This window comes from Malaclemys terrapin, chromosome 9 (genome assembly GCF_027887155.1).
Source record: "Malaclemys terrapin pileata isolate rMalTer1 chromosome 9, rMalTer1.hap1, whole genome shotgun sequence".
Lineage (NCBI taxonomy): Eukaryota > Metazoa > Chordata > Testudines > Emydidae > Malaclemys > Malaclemys terrapin.
The window spans coordinates 42,909,007-42,936,706 of NC_071513.1; the positions used below are offsets into that span (position 1 = coordinate 42,909,007).

General features: G+C 46.6%; 1 pseudogene; it reads right to left on the reverse strand.

Annotated features, from left to right (window-relative positions):
- Nucleotides 1-513: 513 nt before the first annotated feature.
- On the reverse strand, nucleotides 514-11,642 carry LOC128843138 (cis-aconitate decarboxylase-like; annotated as a pseudogene).
- Between the last annotated feature and the right edge of the window lie 16,058 nt (nucleotides 11,643-27,700).

Sequence of the window (27,700 nt, forward strand, 5' to 3'; positions counted from 1 at the left end):
TTTTGAACCCTATTATAGTCTTGGCCTTCACAACATCCTGTGGCAAAGAGTTCCATAGGTTGACTGTGCAGGTGAACATTAAGATAAGCACAAATTTTGGTGTTGAGAATCCTCACTGAGTAGGACAACATTCTGCACAGAAATAAGTTTTAATTAATTTTGGGGGGGGGAAAATCTTCTGCCCCTATTGGAGATGTTGGTTCACAGATATCCCAGAATGCATCATTCTTGGAGATCAGTGAGACTTCTGGGTATTTGTAATGGCATGTTCTGGGATACCTTCAGCAAATCAAGCAGCACCAAGTATTTGTTAAAACTTATTTCTCTTTCACTCAAACACACACATACACACACTTTCACAGCCTGGCTATCGGGGTCATTAGGCACTGAAATCTGTGCTTGGACTTCATTTTTGCTCTGCAGTTCACTTTGAATGATAGAAAGATTCTGTCCTTGAAAGAAGGGAATTAATGTTCCAATGCGATGATGCTTCACTCATCAAACATCGTGTTCTTACAGGCTGGAGGCCAGCTGGGAGCTGTCTGACAGGTTCTCCAGGTTTTCCACTGTCGTGATGATGCTGTTCGCCTTGTCCTCTGGGAGCACGTGAGCGCATTGGATTGGAATTTCTTCAGGAGCGATTCTCTGCTTAGGGGCTTCCTCCAGTGCCCATAGAAAGTGTCACATCTGCCTGTCAGCACATCTCCATTCTCCAGGACCAGTGCTACCTCCCCATACATCTTGTCGAAGTTGACTATGTTGTCTTCAGGGTGCTCTACCAGCACCTTGGCCAGCAGCTCCGTCAGCTCCTGCCGATGGATGCAGCCATCAGTGAAGGAGTTGAGGCACACCTCGCCATCCAGCAGGGCAGTGCAGGCATTGAACTGGAAGGAGTGTCGAGCCTGGTGCTCAGATTCTGGAAAGGGCCTATTGATGTACTTGGACACTGGGATCCTCAGCAGAATGGCACGGATCAGAGAGGGAGAGAATGAGCCAGAATAGTTGATGAGCAGGTTCCTGACTGATGCGGCAGCATCCACAATCCAGTGCATCCCTAGGTGGGCTGGGAAACGTTTGAAAGCGACGTCTTGCTTCTCCAAGAGGAACTTGTGGCTGCTTGCTGGCAGGGGCAGCGGTTTGGGCCGATAGTCGCCGTAGAACGCACTGAATCCAGAGCACCCGGGGATGTCATCCAGAATGAGGGGGCTGGCCTCCATTCCCCGGGCAGCCAGAAGCGCCGCTTCCAACCCCAGGCAGGTGGCATTGCCAATATGCAGGGGCTTGGCTTGGGTGGCTGCATTTGCCATTGGTGCCCCTGCCAGGGAGGCAGCAATTGCTAAGGCATGGGCGCATTGGGTCACATTCAGAGAAAGAAGCTTTGCTGTGGCAGCTGCGCTGCCCATGGTGCCCACCACAGAGGGAGGATGGAACCTGAAAGGGAAACCACAGCAATGATCTCACCCCAGCAGGGGGCTGGAAAGGCCTGCCTGCCTCTTGCATAGGGAGCCCCCAAGTGCCACTGAAGGGCATGCCCATGGCACCAAGACCATTGCAAAACAGCGGGTCAGACCCTCCGCTGGTGTAAGCTGTTGCTCCACTGACATTGATGCTGATTTACTATGGGAGCGGGAAAACACCAGAGTGAGCCCAGACATCCCATTTTTGCTTTGAGTCATAAGAATCTAAATACGTAGGGCCTGATTCCCCGCTCTCTGGCACCGGGTATCATCGCTCACACCAGTGCAAAGTGGATGTCAAATGCTACCGTTCTGATCTGGCAACGTTTCACATCCACACTTGGCAGGTGCCAATGACACATGGGAGGAGACCAAGCCCCTGCTATCTAATGGTGGATGTGAGTGAGTTGACAGTACAGATCTACTCTGTGACAGAACCTCTGAGGACATTAAGAACAACAGACAAACTAGAGTGAACGGAGTGTGATTTCACCGTGACCTCATGTTTGTTCCTCAAAACTAGTTAGCTAGCACTTGCCCCATCACAGAGGACTATAGTAAGGTCATCAGAGGTCCTTAAGGTGCAACATTGGATTAATGATGCCTAACCACCCACAAGTGTGTGGGCCAAACCATGAGTTCCTTAGTGTCAGCAGTTTGGCTTCACTGGGAGTTATTATTGATCAAGGATTTGGACCTAAATTTGTAGAATCCTCGCTGACTCCTTTTATAAGTCCACTAGCCCTTGTTCCATACACTGTAGCTATTGATTAAAATAGATCTGGGGAAAATTTTCACCCCAAACTTCTTTTCAGCACCAAAAAAAAAAAAAAAAAATGCAGATTCAGTGACACCAAAACATTTGCAAATTTGTGTTGGTTATGCCAAATTGGGGGGGGTCTCAAAAAATTCTAAATATTTTGATTGTTTGAATTGGAATGACTTTTAGTTTCCTTTAATTTTATTTTTAAAATATTCAACAAATGTTTAAAAAATGGTCAACACAGAAATGAAACTTTTCAGTTTTGTCAAAGCAAAATGTTTCATTCAACCCAAAACCAAAAAAAAAAAAAAAAAGACTTTTTGATCAGCAGAAAATTTCAAAAATGTTTGTTTTCGGGCTGACCTGAAAAGAATTTTTCCCTATTTTTCAAAATCACCAACTAACCAAAAACTCTGTTATTCGTGCAGACCTATAGATGAGATGACTCTTTACTATAATATCATTTACTCTGAGTGAGACTGGCTGTTTTGGGCTAGTGTCTCTCTTTTGTAGATTCCCGAAGAGTTTCATGAGGTGGCCTCTAAACTGCAGTGCTAAGTGAATCACACATAGGATGGGTCTGGCTCTACTCCAGAATTTCTGATTTAATTTGCTATGCCGCATGCTAATTCTTGCTAAGCTGCGCTGCCCTGTGCCCTGTTCACTGAAGCACAATAGATTTACCTATTAGGAATATTGTGAGCCTCCGTGGAGAAACGCATGAGCCTTCCTTGCACCTCAATGCCCACATTAAATGCTAGCAAGAAGTCCAGGCCATTGGGTTTGGAGCTTGGAGGTAGCATCTGTGAAGCTGCCAGAAGAGCGGGCAGTACAGCCCCTGAGGGGTGAGTGGCAGGGTGCCAGGTGTCATCAAAGTCCATAGAGTGAGTCTGCCACAGGGGAGAGGCAACAGCCAGGTGAAAATCATGTTTGTACAGCACCAACACAATGGAGTCCAGATCTATGACTGGTGCTCCCAGGTGTAACCACAATACACATGCAGCTCCTAATATTAATAACGAATTTCATAACAACATCATTGAGTTATTGGTGCTAACTGGCACTGTGATAAAAGTGCCACTCACAGGAATGCAGAGCAGAGACACATGAACTTTCCTTCGGAGTCCCAATCACCTCTCCTGGTCCCAGTCACAAAAGGCCCATACCTCATTCACATGATGGGCCAGTACCAGTGTTTGGTGTTTCCGGTACATCAGGGGGTGTGGCTATCCCAGAGCATTCTGTACCATTAAACAGTCTCTTCTGGAAGAGACAGCCTTACCGCAATTCCATTTGTGAAGGCAGCCAGTGTAGGGGACAGCTTTAACCCTTTCCTGCCATAGACAGAGCTAACGGCATTTGACGCATACAGCTGCTATAGAAGGGAGAGAATCCAGTAAGAGAGAGCAGGGCACTGTTGCATTCTGAGAGTAGTAACCTAAAGCAGTTGTGCTGCCTCTGTGCTATTTTCACAACGTGGGATTCCAGGCAATGGGCACCTCTCAACTAAACAGAGTCTCATCATAATAAAAACATAATGAAATTTCAATTAAAGGGCTTAACTTCTTCCCCCTTTACACTAACCTGAACATCTGAAAGTATGTGGCTAGCAAAGGAATTTGCTACCAGTTTATGCAGGGAAGTCAAAAACAGCAATGGCTTTTTCCAGTCATTGATCTCTAGGAATTTAATTTCAGCCAGCACGTCCTGTTTTCTCCCTCCCAGTGTTACTTGCTGCTGTTCCGTAGAGAAGAGCTGTGATTCATTTGTTGGCAACAAGAGCTTTGGTGTCAGCTCTTGGCATTTACCAGGGGAAATGCGCCCATGATTGTGCATTGAAAGCGAAATTCACCCTGCTGCAAGGGATATGCATGATTACATCCCACTTACACCATAAAAAAAGAGACTTAAGCACTGCATTGACTTTGTGCTGGTTCTCTGCCCAGGCAGCACAGCAGCACCGTATTAACGGCAACAAGGGCATGGTTGGGTATTGCTCCTACCTGACAATACCGCAGGGCGATATTGAACACACGAGTTGTGCTGCCCACAAGGCCAACCCCAATGCTGTCAAGGATCATCCTCTTGCTCCGGTGACGAACAACTTCAGACAGGTGCTCTGGCTGGACTCCATGGATGAAGGATGCAAAGCTGCTGGTCACAGTCTCCTCTGCAGCAGTCCTCTCCAGCACTGTGGGGATAGGTAGAACGAGGCAAGGATCAGCCAAGTTGCGGTACTGGACCCAAAGGGTTAACACGTAGGCCCCATTGTGCAACCCCTGCTCCCATGAACTAGTATCCTGCTTGTCAAAGAGTCCTATTGTTTTCAATGGAGTTGCTCAGGGAGTGAGTCACTACCTAACGTGAGTGAATGTGGCCGAACCTCTGTAGCCCTTGTTTTGAGAGGAAGGATGGTCTAGTGGTAAGGAGGTAAGCCTAGGAATTAGGAGACCTAGCTTGTGTTCCTGCCCTGTGTGACCTTCAGCAAATCACTTAGAAGCTCTGTGCCTCAGTTTCCCATGTGTGGGGCAGAGGAGACAAATGAGATGCCTGCTCCTTTACCTGGTGAATGAACTAGGTATGTTTCAATAAACTAGGCTCAGTCCTGCTCCCATTGAGTTAATGGTAAAACTTACCTTGACTTCAGGAGAGCAGGGTTAGATCCAACATCTTCTGTTGGTTTAATTTGGAGCAGCATAAAGGGCTTGATCCTGCAAGGTGCTCAGCACTCTGGACCAATTCAGCAAAACACTGAAGCCCATGATAGCCCTACTAAAGTCAATGGCACCATATAACAGAAAACACTTACTTAAGTGCTTTGTTGGTTCAGGCCAGAGCTCTCATCTCCAGGCAGGAACAAGCCTAAATTGAGGAAATAGATTCAAATTGCCCAAATGTGTGTGTGTGTGTGTGTGCGCCCATGCCTGCCTGTGTGTGTTTGGGAGGGGGAGTCCAGTCTCCGGGTCTATGAGGTCATCTTAACGGCCAGACAAGTAGTATGGCATCCAGCCACCATGCACTGTCATTTCTATTTCTACTTCTGTTTCAATTTTAGAGTATAGCAGGTTGGAAAGTGGAATTTCTAATCTGTGGGAAACAGACATTTTGAAATTTGTTTTCATTCTGAACCAGAAAGAAAAGCCGAAATATTTTCAATTTGGGACCATCAGAATGTTTTGGTTTAATAAATGCTGAATCATTTCATTTTGATAATGTCAAAACATTACAATATAATGTAAAATATTGCATATATATATATATATATAATATTAAATGTATTACATTTACAAACATACTATTATATTGAAAGTAACATTTTATTTTAAAATTGTAGGGATTTTATTTTGAAATACTGAAATTAATATTTTAATATAAGACCAAAGTCAAAATGAAATGGTTCTAAATGAGAAAGTCAAAATGAAACATTTCAACATTATTTAAATTAAATGAAAATTTCATCAAGATTGATATGTTCCCATAAAACATTTGGATTTTGACAAAATTGCATTTGTCGACTGAATGCTGTTCTGTCAAAATGTTTTTGAACAGCTCTAATGTGGAGTAAAGTCACATTTGAAACTTTCACTTTCAAATATCATGGCAACTGACTCACAATTTGTCTAAAAATATGTATGAGTCTCAGGCCTTGTCTACACTACGAGAGTAGTTCGATTTTACTTAAATCGAATTTTTGGAATCGATATTGCAAAGTCGAACGTGTGTGTCCACACTAAGGACAGTAATTCGACTTTGTGAGTCCACACTAACGGGGAAAGCGTCGACATTGGAAGTGGTGCACTGTGGTCAGCTATCCCACAGTTCCCGGAGTCCCCGCTGCCCATTGGAATTCTGGGTGGAGCCGCAAATGCCTTCTGGGTAAAAAAAAGGTGTCCAGGGTGCTTTTGGGTAACTGTCGTCATCCGTCCATCACTCCCGCCCTCCCTCCCTGAAAGCGCCGGCGGGAAATCAGTTCGCGCACTTTTCTAGTCAGTGACAGCGCGGACGCCACAGCACTGCGAGCATGGAGCCTGCTGCAACCATCACTGCAGTTGTGGCCGCTCTCAACGCCTCGCAACTTATCATACACCTTTCCCTGAGGCAGATGCAGAAAAGTCAGGCGAGGAGGCTACGTCAACGCGGTGATGGCCTGAAGTCTGAGAGTAGCACAGACCTCTCAGAAAGCAGGGGACCCAGCGCCGAGAACATCACGGTGGCAATGGGTCATGTTGATGCCGTGGAAAGGAGATTCTGGGCACGGGAAACAAGCACTGAGTGGTGGGACCGCATAGTGCTGCAGGTCTGGGATGAATCCCAGTGGCTGCGAAACTTTCGCATGCGGAAGGGAACTTTCCTGGAACTTTGTGAGTTGCTGTCCCCTGCCCTGAAGCGCAATGACACCCGGATGCGAGCAGCCCTGACTGTCCAGAAGCGAGTGGCCATAGCCCTGTGGAAGCTTGCAACGCCAGACAGCTACCGGTCAGTCGCGAACCAGTTTGGGGTGGGCAAATCTACCGTGGGGGTTGTTGTGATGCAAGTAGCCAAGGCAATCGTTGATGTACTGCTGCCAAAGGTAGTCACCCTGGGAAACGTGGAGGCGATCATAGATGGCTTCGCAGCGATGGGATTCCCAAACTGCGGTGGGGCCATAGATGGAACTCACATCCCTATCCTGGCACCGGAACACCAGGCCAGCCAGTACATTAACAGAAAGGGCTACTTTTCCATGGTGCTGCAAGCACTGGTGGACCACAGGGGACGTTTTACCAACATCTACGTGGGATGGCCGGGCAAGGTTCATGACGCTCGTGTTTTCAGGAACTCTGGTCTGTTTAGACGGCTGCAGCAAGGTATTTACTTCCCGGACCACAAAATAACTCTTGGGGATGTGGAGATGCCTATAGTCATCCTCGGGGACCCAGCCTACCTGCTAATGCCCTGGCTCATGAAGCCCTATACTGGCGCCCTGGACACTGAAAAAGAACTCTTCAACTACCGGCTGAGCAAGTGCAGAATGGTGGTGGAGTGTGCTTTTGGCCGTCTCAAGGGGAGATGGAGAAGCTTACTGACTCGCTGTGATCTCAGCGAAACCAATATCCCCATTGTTATTGCAGCTTGCTGTGTGCTCCACAATCTCTGTGAGAGCAAGGGGGAGACCTTTATGGCGGGGTGGGAGGTTGAGGAAAATAGCCTGGCTGCTGATTACTCACAGCCAGACAGCCGGGCGATTAGAAGAGACCAGCGGGAAGCGCTGTGCATCCGGAAGGCTTTGAAAGCAAAGTTCCTGAGTGAGCAGGGTAACCTGTGACTTTAAAGTTTGTGTATTGAGAAGCTAAACCTGCCCCCGTTTCTTTACCCAGTTAATGTTGACTATCCTATCCAGTTACATACCCCCTTCACCCCACTTCCAACACACGTTTCAAAATAAAAATAGTTCTACTTTGTTAAAGCACACCGTTTTCTTTAATACTGTATTCGCGGGAATTTTTTAAAACTGGGACGCAGACTGTGGTGCGGAGCGGGTGTACTGTAGTGGCGCGAATGCAGCTTCTAAACTCAAGGATTGACAGGCTCCGCTGCGGTGGGATGGTTGTTTCAACGGAGCCTGTCACCCCTCCTGATAGGGACTGTGTGTATGGGGGGGTCTATGTGACTTTGTGGCAGGGGGAGGACGGTTACAGATCCCCTGCTGTGTGGCTCTGTGATCCTGCCTAAGGACCGCCGCTTAAGATCTGTAACTGCCCTCCCCTGCCACAAAGTCACAGAGCAACCCACCCCCCACCACATAACATGAAAACAACCTCCCAGACTAACCAGGGTAACTAGTCACTGCATCACTGCACTATGTATGTGCCCTGCTGCTGTGCCTGCCCCCGACTATATACCCTGCCAAAGGTGACTGTCCTGTCGAATTACCAACCCCCTATCCCCCCCTCCTCCAAAAGAACATGATGGAAACAGTAGTTAACAGAAACGTATTTTTTATTATCAACCAAACATGGAACTGGGAAAGTGAAACTTGGACGGGGGCTTATGTCAGGCGGGAAGGAAAGAACTTGTCAAATTTTGGGGAATGAGAGCCTTCTGCTGCTCGAGCTCTCTGCAGGGGTGGAGTGAGAGTTAGCAGGGACTCTGCCGCCTCTCCTTCTGTGCACTTTGGGTGAGGGGAGTATGGGACTTGGTGGCGGGGGAGGGCGGTTAGAGATGGACTGCAGCGGGGCTCTGTCCTCCTGCCTCCGTTCCTGCAGAACATCCAAAAGGCGCCGGAGCGTGTCCGATTGCTCCCTCATTAGTCCAAGCAGGGTTTGAGTCGCCTGCTGGTCTTCCTGACGCCAACTCTCCTCCCGATCCATGTTGGCTTGGTGCATTCGGGTCAAGTTCTCCCGCCACTGGGTCTGCTGTGCTGCCTGGGCTCTGGAGCAGGCTATAAGCTCCGAGAACATGTCCTCCCGTGTCCTCTTCTTCTTATGCCTAATCCGCGCTAGCCTCTGGGAGTGTGATGACAGGCTAGGTTGTGAGACAGTCGCAGATGGGGCTGTGGGAATGGGAAAAAGGGAGTGAATTCCTCAGAAAGATAAATGTAGTTGTGAACAAAGAACATAGTCTTTCTCTGTTAACAAGACCATGCACAGCACCTATCACATGCGCACTCAGCACAAGGTCGAATTCTCGGCCTTCGCATTCAGTGCCTGGGGTCTTCTACAGCACATTTGAGAAGCCTCTCAGGAGAACGGAATTTCTGTTGCAGGCAGACATGGTAAGCCGTAGACTTGTGGCAGCTTAAAACTTTAATATTAGCAATGGCCTCATTTCACATTGAAATCAATGTCGGTCCCTGCTGCCAGCAATTCGGCAAGCAGGAAGTCTGCTCCTGTCCCACACCCTCGCGGCTGTCCCCGGGAACGATCCCTTTTGGCTGCCCCTCTCCCGCCTCCACCGCGTGGCTGCAAACCAGCGGTTACAGTTCTGTAAAGGAACGGCAAAGCAGTCCCAACACTAACATTCCCCTACCTCATTCAAAGCAGGTCATCATGAGCGACATCACCCTCATGAGGATCTCTGACAGCGAGAAAGAGAGAATGCTCCGGGAAAGCCTGCAAAGACCAGGGCCGTATGCCGCCATGCTGTGCAGAGCAATGATTCCAGAGTACTTGATAGTCTCGTGGCGTGGCAACGTGTCCTACTACGGAGGACCCAATAAGGCCGCTCTCCCCAAGAACCTAATGCAGCGGATTTCCAATTACCTCCAGGAGAGCTTCCTCGAGATGTCACAGGAGGATTTCTGCTCCATCCCCGGACATATAGACCGCATTTTACTGTAGCTGCTGTAGCAGTGACTAACCAGTAGAGCGGCTTGGGCAGGACAATCATGCAAAACCGGACATTGCTAGATTTTTTTTCAATAGTTGCACTGCCCATGACTGAACCGTTAAGCTAATCAAACTAATCATGAGAAACCCATTTTTTAAATTGTTAATATTCCTGTTCTGTTACAAATAAATGTTTAGATTTTTACAACACTTACTGGCTGATCCTTCCCCAGATTCTGTGTCCGGGGTAACGGCTGGGGAGGGTTGGTAGGGGATCTCTGTAAGGGTGATGAAGAGATCCTGGCTGTCGGGGAAATCAGCGTTGTGAGCGCTGTCGACTGCCTCGTCCTCCTCATCTCCTTCCTCATCTTCCCCGTCCGCTAACATGTCCGAGGATCCAGCCGTGGACACTATCCCATCCTCAGAGTCCACGGTCATTGGTGGGGTAGTGGTGGTGGCCGCACCGAGGATGGAATGCAGTGCCTCGTAGAAACGGGATGTCTGGGGATGGGATCCGGAGCGTCCGTTTGCCTCTTTGGTCTTCTGGTAGCCTTGTCTCAGCTCCTTGATTTTCACGCGGCACTGCGTTACATCCCGGCTGTATCCTCTCTCTGCCATGTCTTTAGAGATCTTCTCGTAGATCTTTGCATTCCGTCTTTTGGATCGCAGCTCGGAAAGCACGGACTCATCGCCCCACACAGCGATGAGATCCAAGACTTCCCGATCAGTCCATGCTGGGGCCCTCTTTCTATTCTGAGATTGCACGGCCATCACTGCTGGAGAGCTCTGCATCGTTGCCAGTGCTGCTGAGCTCGCCACGATGTCCAGACAGGAAATGAGATTCAAACTGGCCAGACAGGAAAAGGAATTCAAATTCAAATTTTCCCGGGGCTTTTCCTGTGTGGCAGTTCAGAGCATCCGAGCTCGTACTGCTGTCCAGAGCGTCAACAGAGTGGTGCACTGTGGGATAGCTCCCGGAGCTATTAGCGTCGATTTCCATCCACACCTAGCCTAATTCGACATGGCCATGTCGAATTTAGCGCTACTCCCCTCGTCGGGGAGGAGTACAGAAGTCGAATTAAAGAGACCTCTATGTCGAACTAAATACCTTCGCGGTGTGGACGGGTGCAGGGTTAATTCGATGTAACGGCGCTAACTTCGACATAAACGCCTAGTGTAGACCAGGCCTCACTCAAATCCAGAGGCTCATATTCCCCTTGTGAAGACAGCTGTGAGTCTCATCAGTGATTCATACATTTATAGAGATTTTATAAAACATTGCACTATGAACCTACCACATGTAGCAGTTTGCAAACCTCTGCCTTACACATTTGTATCCCCTCCATATAGTGTGCATCCCATGAATGGTACAAATAAAGCATCAGTGCACTAAAGGGCAGGGAAGCAATGATGCAAAGCAACATTGTAGATATAATAGGAAAAGCATGACTGTAGCTGCATTTCAGTAGAAATTTCTGAGAGCTTCCTTCACAGCAGGAAAATGTCCTCTGGGAATTCAGTGTAAAGTAATATCTATATACCTTCCCATCAGTATGTAAATATTGACAGCAGCATTTCCCCCCCCCCCCCCCCATCTGTGATATGCGCTCTTTAAAAATAAGAGGTTAATAAAAAGGCCGTATAGCTTAGACTTGGCTAGAGTCAATGGTTGTGCATGGATTTTTTTTAATTACTGTATTTTGTCACTTTCTTTGATCAACATTTGTTACATCTAGTGTATACATGAAAAAAGATAAAATGACCAACTATGAGAATCTCTAGGACTTAAAAAAAATTCTGCTCTCTGACATTAGTAGAGGAACTCTGGATTTATACCACTGTAGCTGGGAATAGAATAACAGGATCATACAAATGAGTAGGACCACATAGTGAATTATTCTAAACAATTTTAGTAACTAGTCCTAGATTAAATATTTAATAAATGACAATGCAGGAGCATAGGATAGGATAGGATAGTTACCATTTAAACATTTAAGTACATGGTTATAGTACAAGTGAAATATTCATAGTCCTTTCTCAGGCAAGATTCCCTATGACGTTAGTGCGAGCTCTGCCTAACTAAAAATTGCATAATTTGGCTCTAAAATAGGTAAATGTGAGTTTTGATACAGGGCTGATAATCACCTTTATTTACTTATATGTTATATTGTTCATGTTAATTCAGCTTGAAATGTAATAATAATTTACTTAAGCTGGTCTTTAAGTGAAATCATAACAATAATGACAGATTTCAGAGTAGCAGCAGTGTTAGTCTGTATCCGCAAAAAGAACAGGAGTACTTGTGGCACCTTAGACTCATAGACTCATAGACTCATAGACATTAAGGTCAGAAGGGACCATTATGATCATCTGGTCTGACCCCCTGCATGCTGCAGGCCGCAAGACCCTTCCCTGGACTCTACCGTTGAAGTCCCCAATCCTGTGTTTTAGTGACTTCAATCGGCTGAGACCCTCCTGCTAGTGATCCCTGCCCCATGCTGCGGAGGAAGGCGAAAAACCTCCAGAGGCTCAGCCAATCTACCCTGGAGGAAAATTCCTTCCCGACCCCAAATATGGCGATCAGTAATACCCCGAGCATATAGGCAAGAGTCTCTAGCCTGACCCTTGTTGGCCATTATGCTGTTCATGTACCATTGCTTGGTTTTCCTTGGCTACTATGTTTTATCATTAAACCATTCCCTCCATAAACTTATCCAACTTAATCTTAAAACCAGACAGGTCCGTCGCCCCCACCGTTTCCCTCGGAAGGCCGTTCCAATATTTCACCCCTCTGATGGTCAGAAACCTTTGTCTAATTTCAAGCCTAAACTTCCCCCCGGCCAGTTTGTATCCATTCGTTCTCGTGTCCACATTAGTACTAAACTGGAATAATTCCTCTCCCTCCCTTGTATTAACCCCTCTTATATATTTAAAGATAGCAATCATATCCCCCCTCAGCCTTCGCTTTGTCAGACTAAACAACCCAAGCTCCTCTAATCTCTTTTCATACGACAGGTTTTCCATTCCTCTAATCATCTTAGTCGCCCTTCTCTGCACCCGTTCCAGTTTGAGTTCATCTTTTTTAAACATTGGAGACCAGAACTGCACACAGTACTCCAAATGAGGTCTCACCAGCGCCTTATACAACGGAAGCAGGACCTCCCTATCTCTACTAGATATACCTCGCCTAATACATCCCAAGACCGCATTGGCTTTTTTCACCGCCACGTCACATTGCCGACTCATAGTCATCCTGCGGTCCACAAGGACCCCTAGGTCCTTCTCCTCTTCCGTTACTTCTAACCAATGCGTCCCCATCTTGTAACTAAAATTGTTATTATTCGTCCCCAAGTGCATCACCTTACACTTTTTACTATTAAATTTCATCCTATTTCTGATACTCCAATTCACAAGCTCATTCAAGTCTCCCTGCAGAGTATCCCTATCCTCCTCCGAGTTTGCAACTCCTCCCACCTTCGTATCATCCGCAAACTTTATCAGCCCACTCTTGCAATCGGTCCCGAGGTCAGTTATAAATAGATTAAATAAGATGGGTCCCAAAACCGAACCTTGAGGCACTCCACTAGTAACCTCCCTCCAACCCGACAATTCACCCTTTAATACGACCCGCTGCATTCTCCCCATTAACCAATTCCCTATCCACCTCTGGATTTTCATATCGATCCCCATGTTTTTCATTTTAACCAATAGTTCCTCATGGGGTACTGTATCAAACGCTTTACTGAAATCCAGGTATATTAGGTCCACCGCATTTCCCTTATCTAATAAGTCCGTTACTTTCTCAAAGAAGGAGATCAGATTCGTTTGGCACGATCTGCCCTTCGTAAAACCATGCTGTAATTTATCGCATTTGCCATTAACTTCAAGGTCCTCAACTAGTTTCTCTTTCAGAATCTTCTCCAGCACCTTGCACACTACTGATGTTAAACTAACAGGCCTATAGTTACCCGGGTCACTTTTTTTCCCTTTCTTGAAAATAGGAACCACATTGGCTATTCTCCAGTCTAACGGGACTACCCCCGAGTTTACAGATTCATTAAATATAGTCGCTAATGGGCCTGCTATTTCCCGCGCCAATTCCTTCAATATTCTCGGATGAAGATCGTCCGGTCCACCCGACTTAGTCCCATTAAGGCGTTCTAGTTTTGTTTCTACCTCGGATGCGGTAATCCCCCATCCCGTATGCCCCTCTGTAACGGTGCTAGTATCCCTAATACCTTCATTGGCCTCATTAAACACCGATGCAAAATATTCATTGAGATATTGCGCCATGCCTAGATTATCTTTAATCTCCTCTCCGGCTATAGTCTTCAGCGGTCCCACTTCTTCTTTCTTTGCTTTCTTCCTATTTATATGGCTGTAAAACCTCTTACTATTACTTTTAATTCCCCTCGCTAAGTCCAACTCTTCCCGGCCTTTGGCCTTTCTCACTCTATCTCTACATTCTCTGACTTCGCTAAGGTAAGTTTCCTTACTGATCCCTCCCCTCTTCCACTCTTTGTACGCTTTCTGTTTTTTCCTAATCGCCCCTTTCAGCCGGTCGCTCATCCAGCTCGGTCTAAGTCTCTTGCTTAGTAATCTTTTTCCCTTTTTGGGGATACAGGCCTCTGACAGCTCTTGCATCTTTAACTTAAAGTAATCCCAGGCTTCTTCTGCCTTTAGGTCCCTTAATACGTTTGCCCAATCCACTTCCCTTACCAGTCCCCTTAATTTGTTAAAATTGGCCTTTTTAAAATTATAAACCCTAGTCTTTGACTTAATTCTGGTACTCTTTCCATTTAGTTTAAAGCGAATTAGCTCATGATCACTGGAGCCCAAGTTGTCCCCCACTACCACTTCCTCAACAAGGTCCTCACTACTTACCAGAATCAAATCTAAAATGGCCTCCCCCCTCGTCGGCTCAGCTACCACTTGATAAAGGAATTGATCCGCAAGCACATCTAGGAACATCTGAGCCCTATTATTGCTACTAGCGTTTGTTCCCCAATCTATATCCGGGAAGTTAAAGTCCCCCATAATTACACAGTTTCTATTAGTATTTACCTCCCTTAATACATTAAACAATTCCTTATCCATATCCTGGGTCGATCCCGGCGGTCTATAGCACACCCCAAGCACTATCCCCGGAGAGGCTCTAGTAGTACTTTTACCCAGCTTGAGTATCGCCCAGACGGACTCTGTGTTATCTATTCCATCCACTATTATTTCTTTACAGCTTATTTCACTATTGACATACAATGCCACCCCCCCACCTTTACCTTTATCCCGGTCTTTCCTAAACAGCGCATACCCCTCCATACCTGCGTTCCAGTCGTGACCGCCATTCCACCACGTTTCAGTTATTCCTACGATATCCGGTTTCAATTCTCGGACCAAGAGCTCCAATTCCTCCATTTTATTACCTAGGCTTCTCGCATTGGTGTACAAACAGCCTAATGTATGTCGTTTAGCCTGTCTCCCATTACTAGCACTGTATGTTGCGGGCCTCTTTGTGTTCGTCCCCCCTGTCCCTCCTATGTCCAATCTCATCTCCCCGGCTATGTCTCCTCTTATTACACTCAGCTTTTCAATACCGGAAACTGGCGTGGAGATTAACTGTGCATCTCCCAACCATCTCCCCAAACTTCCTAGTTTAAAGCTCTTTTGATAAGATGAGCCAGCCTCCCTCCCAGAAGTCTATTTCCTTCCCTACTCAGGTGAAGCCCATCCCGCGAGAACAGGTGTCTGTCCCCGAAAGCCTCCCAGTGGCCATGCATCCCAAAGCCCTCCTTATAGCACCACTCCCTTAGCCAACTATTTATCCTCACAATCCTATCAGCCCTTTGCTGCCCTTCCCTCGGAACAGGCAGAATCCCACTAAAGATAACCTGAGCCTCTATCTCCTTGAGAGTCTTCCCCAGCCTGGCATAATCTCCCTTGATTCTCTCTAACGAGAACCTAGCCGTGTCATTCGTTCCTACATGAAGGATTATCAAGGGGTTCTTACCTGCTCCTTTTAGGATCCTTTTCAACCGCAGGTCCACATCGCGTATCTTTGCACCCGGTAGACAGCACACCCTTCTGTTCTCCGGGTCCGCCCTGGTCACAGGCCTGTCCAATCTCCTCAGTAAAGAGTCTCCAATTACATACACCTGCCGTCGCCTGGCAACAGTGCGATCTAGTAATCTAGTCTCCGATCCCTCTAGTCCTGACCTGTGTCTGCTCCTATCTTCCCTTATGCTCCCCCTTATGCCTTCCTGTATCCTCTGGTGGCCCATAATTGGTGCTGTCTCCATCAACTCCTCCCCCCTCTCTCTCGGACTAGCAGCTCTTCTCTTCTTCCTCACCCTCCCACCTTCAGTCACCACCTGCTGCCCCTCTACCTCGTTATCCAAACACTCAAACCTATTCCTGAGTTCTATTCCCCCCTCACTGGCCCTCCTTTTCCTTGGCCTACTTCTCACAGTCACATGCTTCCACTTCCCTGGATCTCCTCCTTCCATTCCCCTCTCGCTGTCATCTACTACTGCCTCCTCCTGCACCCTAGAGCCTTCCCCTTCAGCCCCGCCTTGCCCATCCTCCATCAGCTGCTCAGACCCCCACCTAAACTCCACCAGGGTCTCTACCTGCATCTCCAGCCCCTTAATCTTTTCCTCCAGTAACACTATAAGGCGACACTTCATACACACATACCTTTGTTCCGGGTCTCCTGCTAGGACTATATACATACCACAGCTTCCACATGCAGCCATCTGCATTCTGTCTGCTGCTGCTGCTTGGCTCATGGCTGCTGCAGTCTCTGCCCACAGCACCTGGGGACACAGAGCACACGACACACCCCGCCCTCCTGCTTCCCCCTTTCCCGCCCCCTGCTCAGGGCTCGGCGTCCGTCCCAGCACCCAGCCCCTGCCGGCCCCTACAAACAAACACACAAGAACACCCAAGAACACACAGGACAGATGCAAATACAGGTACCTTCTCCTCCAATGAGAACTCCCTCTCAAACTCCCCTGTTAGCCGCTCTGTTGGCTGCCGCTGCTCGCAGCTGTTCCGCTGCCTGGATGGGCGGCCGCTTTTATGGGCCCCTTGATCAGCCAAGCCCCGCCCCCTGCTCAGGGCTCGGCGTCCGTCCCAGCACCCAGCCCCTGCCGGCCCCTACAAACAAACACACAAGAACACCCAAGAACACACAGGACAGATGCAAATACAGGTACCTTCTCCTCCAATGAGAACTCCCTCTCAAACTCCCCTGTTAGCCGCCCTGTTGGCTGCCGCTGCTCGCAGCTGTTCCGCTGCCTGGCTGGGCGGCCGCTTTTATGGGCCCCTTGATCAGCCAAGCCCCACCCCCTGCTCAGGGCTCGGCGTCCGTACCTTAGAGACTAACAGATTTATTAGAGCATAAGCTTTCGTGGACTACAGCCCACTTCTTCGGATGCATATAGAATGGAACATATATTGAGGAGATATATATACACACATACAGAGAGCATAAACAGGTGGGAGTTGTCTTACCAACTCTGAGAGGCCAATTAAGTAAGAGAAAAAAAACTTTTGAAGTGATAATCAAGATAGCCCAGTACAGACAGTTTGATAAGAAGTATGAGAATACTTACAAGGGGAGATAGATTCAATGTTTGTAATGGCTCAGCCATTCCCAGTCCTTATTCAATCCTTTGTTGATTGTGATTGTGTCATAACAATAATAATAATCATAATTAATACATTTTGTCTTCCAAGCATTTAAGAGACTTTTCTAAGTTTAACCCAGTTCCTGTCAATTATTTTTACATATTGACATATCAGAAGACTTAAAAAAAAAGAGAGAGAGAGAGAGAGAAACATTTCTTTAACTGAGAGATACAAACCTTGAGCAGAAATTTTGTGTACCTGTCGGGAAGCAGCTAAAACCTTCTGGGATCTCTAGAGACAAGAGAAAGATACTGTTTGTCATATAAAGCAACCAGGCATTTTAAGAACACTTTCATTGCTTGCATTGTAAATCCTGTGTTGTAAAAAACTGACAGTTCAAACAAGAAGTAGGTAAATTGAACCCTGTTTCAAAGCTGTTAGCTAACTAGAAACCAGTCCGGTAACGGTGCCAAGAACAATCAGGGAAAGGAAGCTCTCTGTTAGAATTTGCAGGATAAAGTTTTAAGATTCAGAACTGCCAGGCAAGCCCTTACAACTGTGAACAGGACAAATTTTGAATAGATATTAAGAATATGAAGTACAGATCATTTATAAAAACATTATACCCCTATACAAAAATACATGGAATACATTGAAGAAATAGATAAAACATGGACCATTTTAGTAGGTCAAAAAGGAGTCAATGAAAACCAGCTAATTTTTTAATCATTGGTCAGACCCTCAGTTAGTGTAAAATTAAATGATCATAGATCCAGTGAAGTCAATGGAATCATGACAATTTAAACCAGCTGAGGAGCTCCCCAAAACCTAATTAAAATCAAACAACCTAAACAACTGAATGAGCTAGGGATAGATTTTCAGCATGAAATAGCATTACCTGTAAAGTTGAGTAGACCATTCTGATGGTTCTAAATGTGTCTGTTGATTTCTCTTGAGCACTGGGAAGGTCTCCACAAGCAATGGTAGAGGTGTCTGTTTGGTGTCAGGGTTTATATACCCTTCCAAAGCCATTTGAATTTTGCCTTTGCGTTTGTCTACAAATTAATTTCAAGACTGGTGACATCAGCAGCTGGGCTGGTAGGGGCTACATATTGTGGTTTTTTCCAGTAGATTGAAGGAAAACCCCTATCTTTTCAGGAAATACTAAGAAAAAAAACAGCTAGGACAATAAAGGAGTGTCTGAATTCAAGGAAAACTCAGCTTTTAAAATACCAAAGGTATCAATGTGTGAAGTAATCTTCCCTGACTCCTCCTACTCTCTGATGAGGACTATAAAACTGTTACTTACCAGGAAATGATAGGTAGAGGCAAGTTTGCTGCCACTCAGCTGAAGTATCTTCATTGCAGGTAACTCATGCATGAGAGACATAGGTTTCATATGAGCTATTCTTTGCTGCAGGTTTTATTGTATTATTTTCTGTTTTGTTATTTGCCTTCATCGTCTCATAATTCTGTTTCTTTCCATCATAAGCGCTTCCATTTTATCTTTTGATGCTCTGCAGGTTCATCATCAGATTCATCTAGAAGTCAAATCTATTTTATGTTGTACATTATTGTGGATTTTTGAACACTTTATTCCTATTTAATAAGTAGTCATGTCTGTACTTCAAGTCAATGAAATTTTGTTTGCCTGGTCCCAGAGGCAAATGGAATATGGGAAAATTTCATATTAAACAAATTATTATATATACAGTGCTAATTTAACACAATGATTAACTCCACAGTATGACACATAGATAACCTTTAATTCAATATCAAACATCTACCCTTGGCCAGCTCCTCAGTTAGTGTACATCAATGTAGCTTGGTTGACTTCATGCTAATTTATACCAGTTGAAGATCTGGGTCATGGTATGTACTTCTTTTTTTAACTGTTGTATAGTGTTGCTGTGCACCATTAAACCCCTGTCATGTAATTACCCAGAAATGGTTGCATTTCATGTCTTTGCATAGCTCTATAAAATGTCATTATCTTTATGATGGCATGATATAAAATGGCAGCAAACAGTCACTGGAGATAAGTGTCCCACAGTGAAACAAAATTTCACTGGAATTAAAATGTGTCTGATGATATGTTATGCTCTTCTATTCATCTTTGCATAGATGTACAATATTTCTTGAGCATCCCATTTTCTTCAGTGCAGTCCAGTAAGGTGCCACTCACTAGTAATGGTGGCAGACCCTGTGTCATTACATTTTCCTTCAAGGATGATACTGTTTGTAATGGCTTATCAGCAAGCAACACGTCTTTGTTATATTTGTGAAATGCCATTGAACTAAATGAGGCTGCCGAGATGTAATAGAGAAGGACGGGGGAAGGAAGAGGAGATTCTTATCATAAAGGTGGCAAGCTAAGGGACAACAGTATGGGCTGTCTAAACTGGGGAGGTGGCGATCTGGGTAGCCCATGCACTGCATAAAGGGGATGCTTGCTGCTATGTGGCCTGCAAGCCAAAGATACCCTCACTATAGAAAACTAAACTATATCAACCCCATCAGGGTTCAAAGTTGGGGATGTTTGGGGCTGAGGTTTTCACTCACAAAATGCAACTTTCCGACTTTAGCTCAGAGGAGAGATGCTCTGGGAACCCCATCCTCACTATGGTGCATTAGAAAGCAAGCAGAGATATTATCAGCACTACTGATGTGCAGGCAGAGAAACAGGGTACTTAGGAAGTGCCAGAGGCAGTGGCTGTCCTAAATGAAAGGAAGAGCAGTGATTAGTGACCCTGGACATTCTTTGAATCAGCAAGTGCCTCTAATGTTTCCATGAAGCTACTTGTTTGACATACCCCTAAGACCAGCCCAGGTCTTTCTTTATGCTATGTCCTGGACAGTATGATCTAATGGAAAGAGTGACAGACGGTGTCTAGTGCTTTGGGTGAATATCAACATGCCATATGGTGTGTGATGCAGAGGTAGGACTAGTCTCTATTACCTAATGCTGGTCTCTCAGCATTAGATGGATGTAGAAATGGGGAGCCCTAGGAACCTGAAAAAGGGATGAAGAGGATTGTTATACACACATAAATGGCAGATTCCGTTTCCTGTATTTCCGTGTACCTCCTCCGACTCCCTTTCCATCTCCACTCCCCTGCATGGGGACCTGAAGTAACACTTTGGGGTGCCTCTTCCCACAAGCTGGTAAATTATCCCACTCAGAAGCCATCTGTGATCCTCTTCTCACCTGTACTACAAACAGAGAGGAGGAGAAGAACTTTTATTTATTTATTTGGATTTAAAAATTATAAAGACAACTTGCCAAGCTCTAGGCCTCCCTAACATAATTCATTAAACAGTAAATTAACTCTCAGCTGCATTAAAATCAGTTCTACAAGAACTCAGCGGGCCTTTATCATACTTTATCATACCCTCAACTTTCTCTAGACATCCTATCCAACAAATGCCTTTTGCAGCATGCCTGGAAAGCCACCAGATTTGATCTATTTCAGACCAAAACATCTAGAGGAGCCTAACTCTGTGGTTCAGCTCCAGGTGGGTTTGTACTCGGTGGCTAGTCCAAGCAACTGCCTGTGCTACCTCTGGCTATGTTGTTATTTTTAGGATGCTAGCTCAGGCAGAACTTCTTGCTAATACAGACATGATCGATCTGGTTTTCTATCATGCCTGCTGGCGATACCCAGGTACTCTTGTGGATCCGCTTGTGAGGAAAGATGCTACCTCCTATGACCAAGTTGTTAAGTGCACACAGATCCACAAATCTCTCTCCATTCTCACTCATCTCTCCCAGAGCATGGGTCCCCATGACTTGTTCATATCCTGTGTTGTCAGGTCCAATTTTGGCATTAAAATCTCCCATAAGGATGGTAATGTCTTTGTCTGGGAGAATCTCTAATATTTTCTGAAGTCTATTGTAAAAATAGTCTTTGTCCCCCTCTTCACTGTCATTGGTTGGAGCATAGCACTGTACAACATTCATCTTAATCCTCTTCATTTTAGTTCTGAAGGATGCTGTGATGATCCTGGAACCATGTGCCTCCCAACCAATCAGTGCCCTCTGTGCCTGCTTGGACAACATGAAGCCTACTCCCTGTGTGTGGGGTGCGTCACTCTCTTCATGTCCGGAATACAACAACAGCTCTCCTGTCAACAGTTGTCTTTGTCCAGCTTGCGTCCATCTTGTCTCGCTAATGCCTAGTAGGGTCAAGTTGTTGCTCCTCATCTCTGCTGCGACCTGTGCCATCTTTCTTGACTCGTACATGGTCCTCACGTTCCATGTACCAATGGTAATCCTCCTGGTTGCAAGAAGGGTAATCAGCTTAGTGGCTTCCTCACGACTTTCACCACCCAGCGTCATGCGTCTTCGAGTCGAAGACGCTTCTTTTTCCAGGCTAAAAGTCTCTGTTATCTCTATTGTTGGCGTTTCTATAGCAGGTTGATTTTTTACGGGGTGGAGTTGCTAGCCCCACGCCCAACCCTCCTCCTTTATCCTGACTTGGGACAGGCAGATGGCCCCGGAGGACCTCTCTGGTGGAGATCTTTGCAGGACGTTAGAGTTAGAAGAGGAGCAGACGTAGCGTCCGACCATCACTTAGTGGTGGCCAGATTGAAGCTGAAGCTGAAGAAGAACTGGATAGACGCGTCAGATAGAAGAGTGAAGTTCAACGTTAGCCTTTTGAAGGATCATAAGATCAAGGAAGATTTTGGACTGATGCTGAAGAATAAGTTTTCAGTACTACAGGATCGGTCTGAGGAAGAGGAAGACAGTGTATCCAACAGATGGCAGAAAGTGAGAGAGACACTTAGGTCAGCATGCCAGGAAGTGCTTGGAATTAAGAAATATCAGCAGAAAGAGTGGATCACAGCAGAGACCTTGACTAAGATAGAAGATAGAAAGAAGAAGAAGGCAGTAGTTAATAACAGCAGGACTAGAGCAGCAAAGGCTAAAGCGCAAAAAGAGTATGCTGAAGCCCATAGAGCAGTGAAGAGGACTATTAGGAAGGATAAGAGAGATTATGTGGATGGACTGGCAGCAGAAGCGGAGCAGGCAGCATACAACGGTAATATGAAACAGCTATATGACATCACCAAGCGACTGTCTGGAAAGTTCAGCAAACCAGAGCGTCCCGTCAAAGACAAGCAGGGAAAGTCTATAACAGAAATAGAACAACAGATGAATAGATGGGCGGAGCACTTTGAGGAACTCCTGAATAGACCAGCACCATTAAATCCACCAGACATTGACCCAGCCAACGAAGACCTTCCAATCAATTGTGATAGACCAACCAGAGATGAGATCAGAAAAGCCATCACTATGATGAAGAATAGGAAGGCGGCTGGACCTGACGATATTCCAGCAGAGGCCCTGAAAGTAGATCTGGATGTTTCAGTGGAAATGCTGTACCCCCTCTTTGAGAAGATATGGGAAGAAGAAGTGATTCCAGCAGACTGGAAAGAGGGATATCTTATTAAAATCCCCAAGAAAGGAGACCTCAGCAATTGTGCCAACTACAGAGGAATCACACTTCTGTCGGTGCCAGGGAAGGTCTTCAACCGAGTTCTCTTAGAGAGAATGAAGGATGCCGTCGACCCACAGCTACGAGATGAGCAAGCAGGTTTCCGACAAAATAGATCATGCACGGACCAGATAGCAACGCTTCGCATCATAGTCGAGCAGTCTATGGAGTGGAACTCCTCATTGTACATCAACTTTGTTGACTATGAAAAAGCATTTGATAACGTGGATCGAGAGACTCTCTGGAAGCTCCTTCGGCACTATGGCATCCCAGCAAAGGTGGTCAACCTAATTAAGAACTTATATGATGGCATACACTGTAGAGTGATCCATGGAGGGCAGCTTACAAACAGCTTCCAGGTGCGAACCAGAGTCAGACAAGGATGCTTGTTGTCACCATTTCTCTTTCTCCTTGTCATTGATTGGATTATGAAGACATCCACTTATGAGCGTAGGAACGGAATCCAGTGGACGTTGTGGACCCAGCTTGATGACCTGGATTTTGCTGATGACCTTGCACTCCTTTCGCATCGCAAACAGCAGATGCAAGAGAAGACCAACGTAGTGGCAGCCATGTCATCACAGGTTGGCCTCAACATCCACAAGGACAAGACCAAGATCCTCAAGATTAACTCCATCAGTAATGACCCAGTCACACTGAATGGAATCCCTCTGGAAGAAGTGCAGTCCTTCACCTACCTTGGCAGTATCATCGACCAACAGGGTGGCACGGACGCAGACATCAAAGCAAGGATTGGTAAGGCAAGAGCAGCTTTCTTACAGCTCAAGAACATTTGGAGCTCTAGAGAGCTGTCTTTGGCAACAAAGATTAGACTGTTCAATTCCAACGTGAAATCAGTCTTATTGTATGGAGCTGAAACCTGGAGGATAATTAAAACAACCACCAGGAGGATCCAGACCTTCATAAATAGTTGCCTTAGAAGGATTCTCCAGATCCGCTGGCCAGACACCATCAGCAACATCTACCTCTTGGAGAGGACCCATCAACTTCCAGCAGAGGAAGAAATTAGAAGGAGAAGGTGGGGTTGGATAGGACACACACTACGCAAGCAGCCAACCAACATCACTAGACAGGCATTGCGGTGGAACCCCCAAGGCAAGCGGAAAAGAGGCCGTCCAAGAAACACCTGGCGATGCGACCTTCAGGCTGATAGCAAAAAAATGGGCTATACCTGGAACCAGCTAGAGCAAATGGCCCAGGATAAAGGACTCTGGAGATCTGTGGTTGGCGGCCCATACCCCGACTGGGGTGACGGGCATGAGTGAGTGAGTGAGTGAGCTCAGGCAGAGCTAGCACATGCCTGTCTACCTGAGCTGGGAAGCACACTCCCAGCTGCAGTGTAGATGTACCATTCAATCCCAATTCAGGACAGCATCTAAGCACCTGCTTAAGGTTAAGCATGTGTGTAAGCAATCTTCCTGAACTGAGATGCTTTCTTGAAATGGGACCTTGAAATGCTTTCTGTTATAGGAGTACACTCATGCAGAGGTCGAATCTTTCTTATAATTAAATAATTAACAGAATGATTACAAGGTCATAAAAGGGCAAAAAGGGGGGAGGGAGGGAGCTATTTTTAAAATGTTAACCAAGGTTTTTTTTTTTTTTTTTCAAACTTCATGAAAGTTTTGGGTGCAGATTTGAGTCAGAGTTTTAGGTAAAGATCTGTGCAGTGTTTATTGCTTCTAGGCTGGTCCATCTGTACTTAGTTCCCTGATTTTGTGAAAATACGAGCCCTTGTAATGTGTGTGAGAGGGAAGAAAAATGAGGTTTTTGTGCAGTGCACTAAGCCAGGGTTCCAATCTTTGCAATAGCACTGAGGCGTCAGTTCAGGAAGCAGAGATACTCACACATTTAAAGAAGTGGGCTGTAGTCCACGAAAGCTTATGACCTAATAAATTTGTTAGTCTCTAAGGTGCCACAAGTACTCCTGTTCTTCTTTTCACACATTTAAAGTTAGGCATATGCTGAATTGGATACCTTTGCTGAATTGGGGCCAAAGGGGAGCCTAAAGTCATTCAATTTTCCCTGCTTGTTCCTTGCCCTAGAGAAGCATCAGCCATATGCTATTTTCTCTTCTTGTATCAATAGCAGCTGTGCTTTCTTTGCATTATTTCCAAGAGGCATTTTTGGAAGTGGTTGGGAACGGGATACCATCCACCTCTCCCACTGCCAGCTCCTTAAGGTCACTTACTGCTTTAAAAACAATAATAATTTTTAAAAAGTGGGGGATTTTATTTTAGGCTTTGTGTCCTGAGGAAACCTCCACAGAACAAACTCCTGTTCATGAGACTGAGACGTGCAGGTGAATGGAAATTCTGGGTTTGAAATATAACCGTTACTCACCAGAAGCTGGGAAATTCCAGCTGAAAGGGCCAGGGGCGCGGGGAAAGACAGAGACACTAGCACTGTATAAGGTATTGTAAGCTCACAGCTCAGAATGAGAATTTAACTCTCAGCCCCAGCTCACTCATGATGGGTTTATCATGACTATAACAGGCCTGGTCTACACTACGGGTTTAGGTCGACTTTAGCAGCGTTAAACCGAATTAAGCCTGGACACGTCCACACAACGAGGCCCTTTCTTTCGACTTAAAGGGCCCTTTAAACCGGTTTCTTTACACCACCTCCGACGAGGGGATTAGCGATAAAACCGGCCTTTGCAGGTCGGAATTGGGGTAGTGTGGACGGAATTCGATGTTATTGGCCTCCGGGAGCTATCCCACAGTGCTTCATTGTGACCGCTCTGGACAGCGCTCTCAACTCAGATGCACTGACCAGGTAGACAGGAAAAGAGCCGCGAAGGTTTGAATTTCATTTCCTGTTTGCCCAGCGTGGAGAGCACAGGTGACCACGCAGAGCTCATCAGCACAGGTAACCGTCATGGAGTCCTCCCAGGATCGCAAAAGAGCTCCAGCATGGACCGAACGGGAGGTACGAGATCTGCTCGCCATATGGGGAGATGAAGCAGTGATAGCTGAACTCCGTAGCAGTAAAAGAAATGGAAAAGTATTAGAAAAGATCTCCAAGGCCATGAAGGACCGAGGCCATAACAGGGACACACAGCAGTGCCGCGTGAAAATTAAGGAGCTACGGCAAGCTTACCACAAAGCCAGAGAAGCAAACGGAAGGTCCGGGGCAGAGCCGCAAACTTGCCGCTACTACGCGGAGCTGCATGCAATCCTAGGGGGTGCAGCCACCACTACCCCAACCGTGTCCTATGACTCTCTCACTGGAGAAACACACAGGGAAGACGGTTCGGGGAACGAGGAAGATGAGGATGGAGGTACTGTAGGTAGCTCACAGCAGCAAGGAAGCGGAGAAACCGGTTTCCCCAACAGCCAGGATATGTTTGTGACCCTGGACCTGGAACCAGTAACCCCCGAACTCACCCAAGACCCTCAGGGCACACAGGAGACCTCTGGTGAGTGTAACTTTGTAAATATTTGTAAACATTACAAAAAAAAAGCAAGCAAGTCTGTTAACGTGTACGGGGATGGAGCGGAAATCCTCCAGGGACATCTCCAGAAAGCTCTCCTGGTTGAAATGGGGTGATTTTATTAAGGGGGACATTCAGAGGTGCCCGTTCCTGCTCTTCTGACCAGAAATGTTCCCCGCTGTTAACCACGCGGTGGGGGGGAGGGGTGAAGTGATCATCCCAGAGAATCATGTGTGTGTGTGGGGGGGGGGGGTGGTTTACTTGTGTTTGTGCCGCATGTTAACCGGGAAACCGCAGCCCCCTCCTTTTACATTGAAACCCCATTTTAAATGGACAACCCAATTCATCCTTGATATGGGAAATGCGCTGCTGTTTGCAACCTTTCCCACATGTTAAGAAGGTTAAAAAAGCCAAAACACTGTGGCCTACGATGGCTGCCTGCAAGCCGAAATATGCGACCTTGTAATGAAAGAGTGTTTCCATTGTTCCCTAAAATGTGTCTTTTTTAACCACCTCTCCCTTCTCCTCCACCAGCTGCAAATGTTTCTCCTTCGCAGAGGCTCGTGAACATTAGAAAGAGAAAACGTAAGACGAGGGACGAGATGTTCACGGAGCTGCAGATGTCCGCCCAGGCTGATAGAGCACAGCAGAATGCGTGGAGGCAGTCAATGACGGAGATGAGAAAAGCCCAATATGAACGAGAGGAGAGGTGGCGGGCTGAATCGCGGGAAGAACAGAGCAAGTGGCGGGCTGAAGACGATAGGTGGCGTCAGCTTGCAGACAGACGGCAAGAGGCAATGCTCCGTCTGCTGGAGCATCAAAGTGATATGCTCGAGCGTATGGTTGAGTTGCAGGAAAGGCAGCAGGAGCAGAGACCGCCGCTACAGCCCCTGTTTAACCAACAGCCCTCCTCCCCAAGTTCCATAGCCTCCTCACCAAGATGCCCAAGAACACGGTGGGGGGGGCTCCGTCCACCCAGTCACTCCACCCCAGATGATCGCCCAAGCATCAGAAGGCTGGCCTTCAATAAGAGTTAAAGTTTTAAAATGCAGTGTGTCCTTTTCCATCCCTCCTCCCCCACCCATCCCAGGCTACCTTGGCAATTATCCCCCTACCTCTGTAAGGAACTAATAAAGAATGCATGAATGTGAAAAAACAATGACTTTATTGCCTCTGCAAGCGGGAGGGGAGGGGAGGGTGGGGTGGGGTGGTTGGTTTACAGGGAAGTAGAGTGAACCGGGTCGGGGGGGGGGTGTTGGAGGGTTCATCAAGGAGAAACAAACAGAAGTTTCACACAGTAGCCTGGCCAGTCACAAAACTCGTTTTCAAAGCTTCTCTGATGCGCACCGCGCCCTGCTGTGCTCCTCTAACCGCCCTGGTGTCTGGCTGCGCGTAATCAGCGGCCAGGCGAGTTGCCTCAACCTCCCACCCCGCCATAAAGGTCTCCCCCTTACTCTCACAGATATTGTGGAGCGCACAGCAAGCAGCAATAACAATGGGGATATTCTTTTCGCTGAGGTCTGAGCGAGTCAGTAAGCTGCGCCAGCGCGCTTTTAAACGTCCAAATGCACATTCCACCACCATTCGGC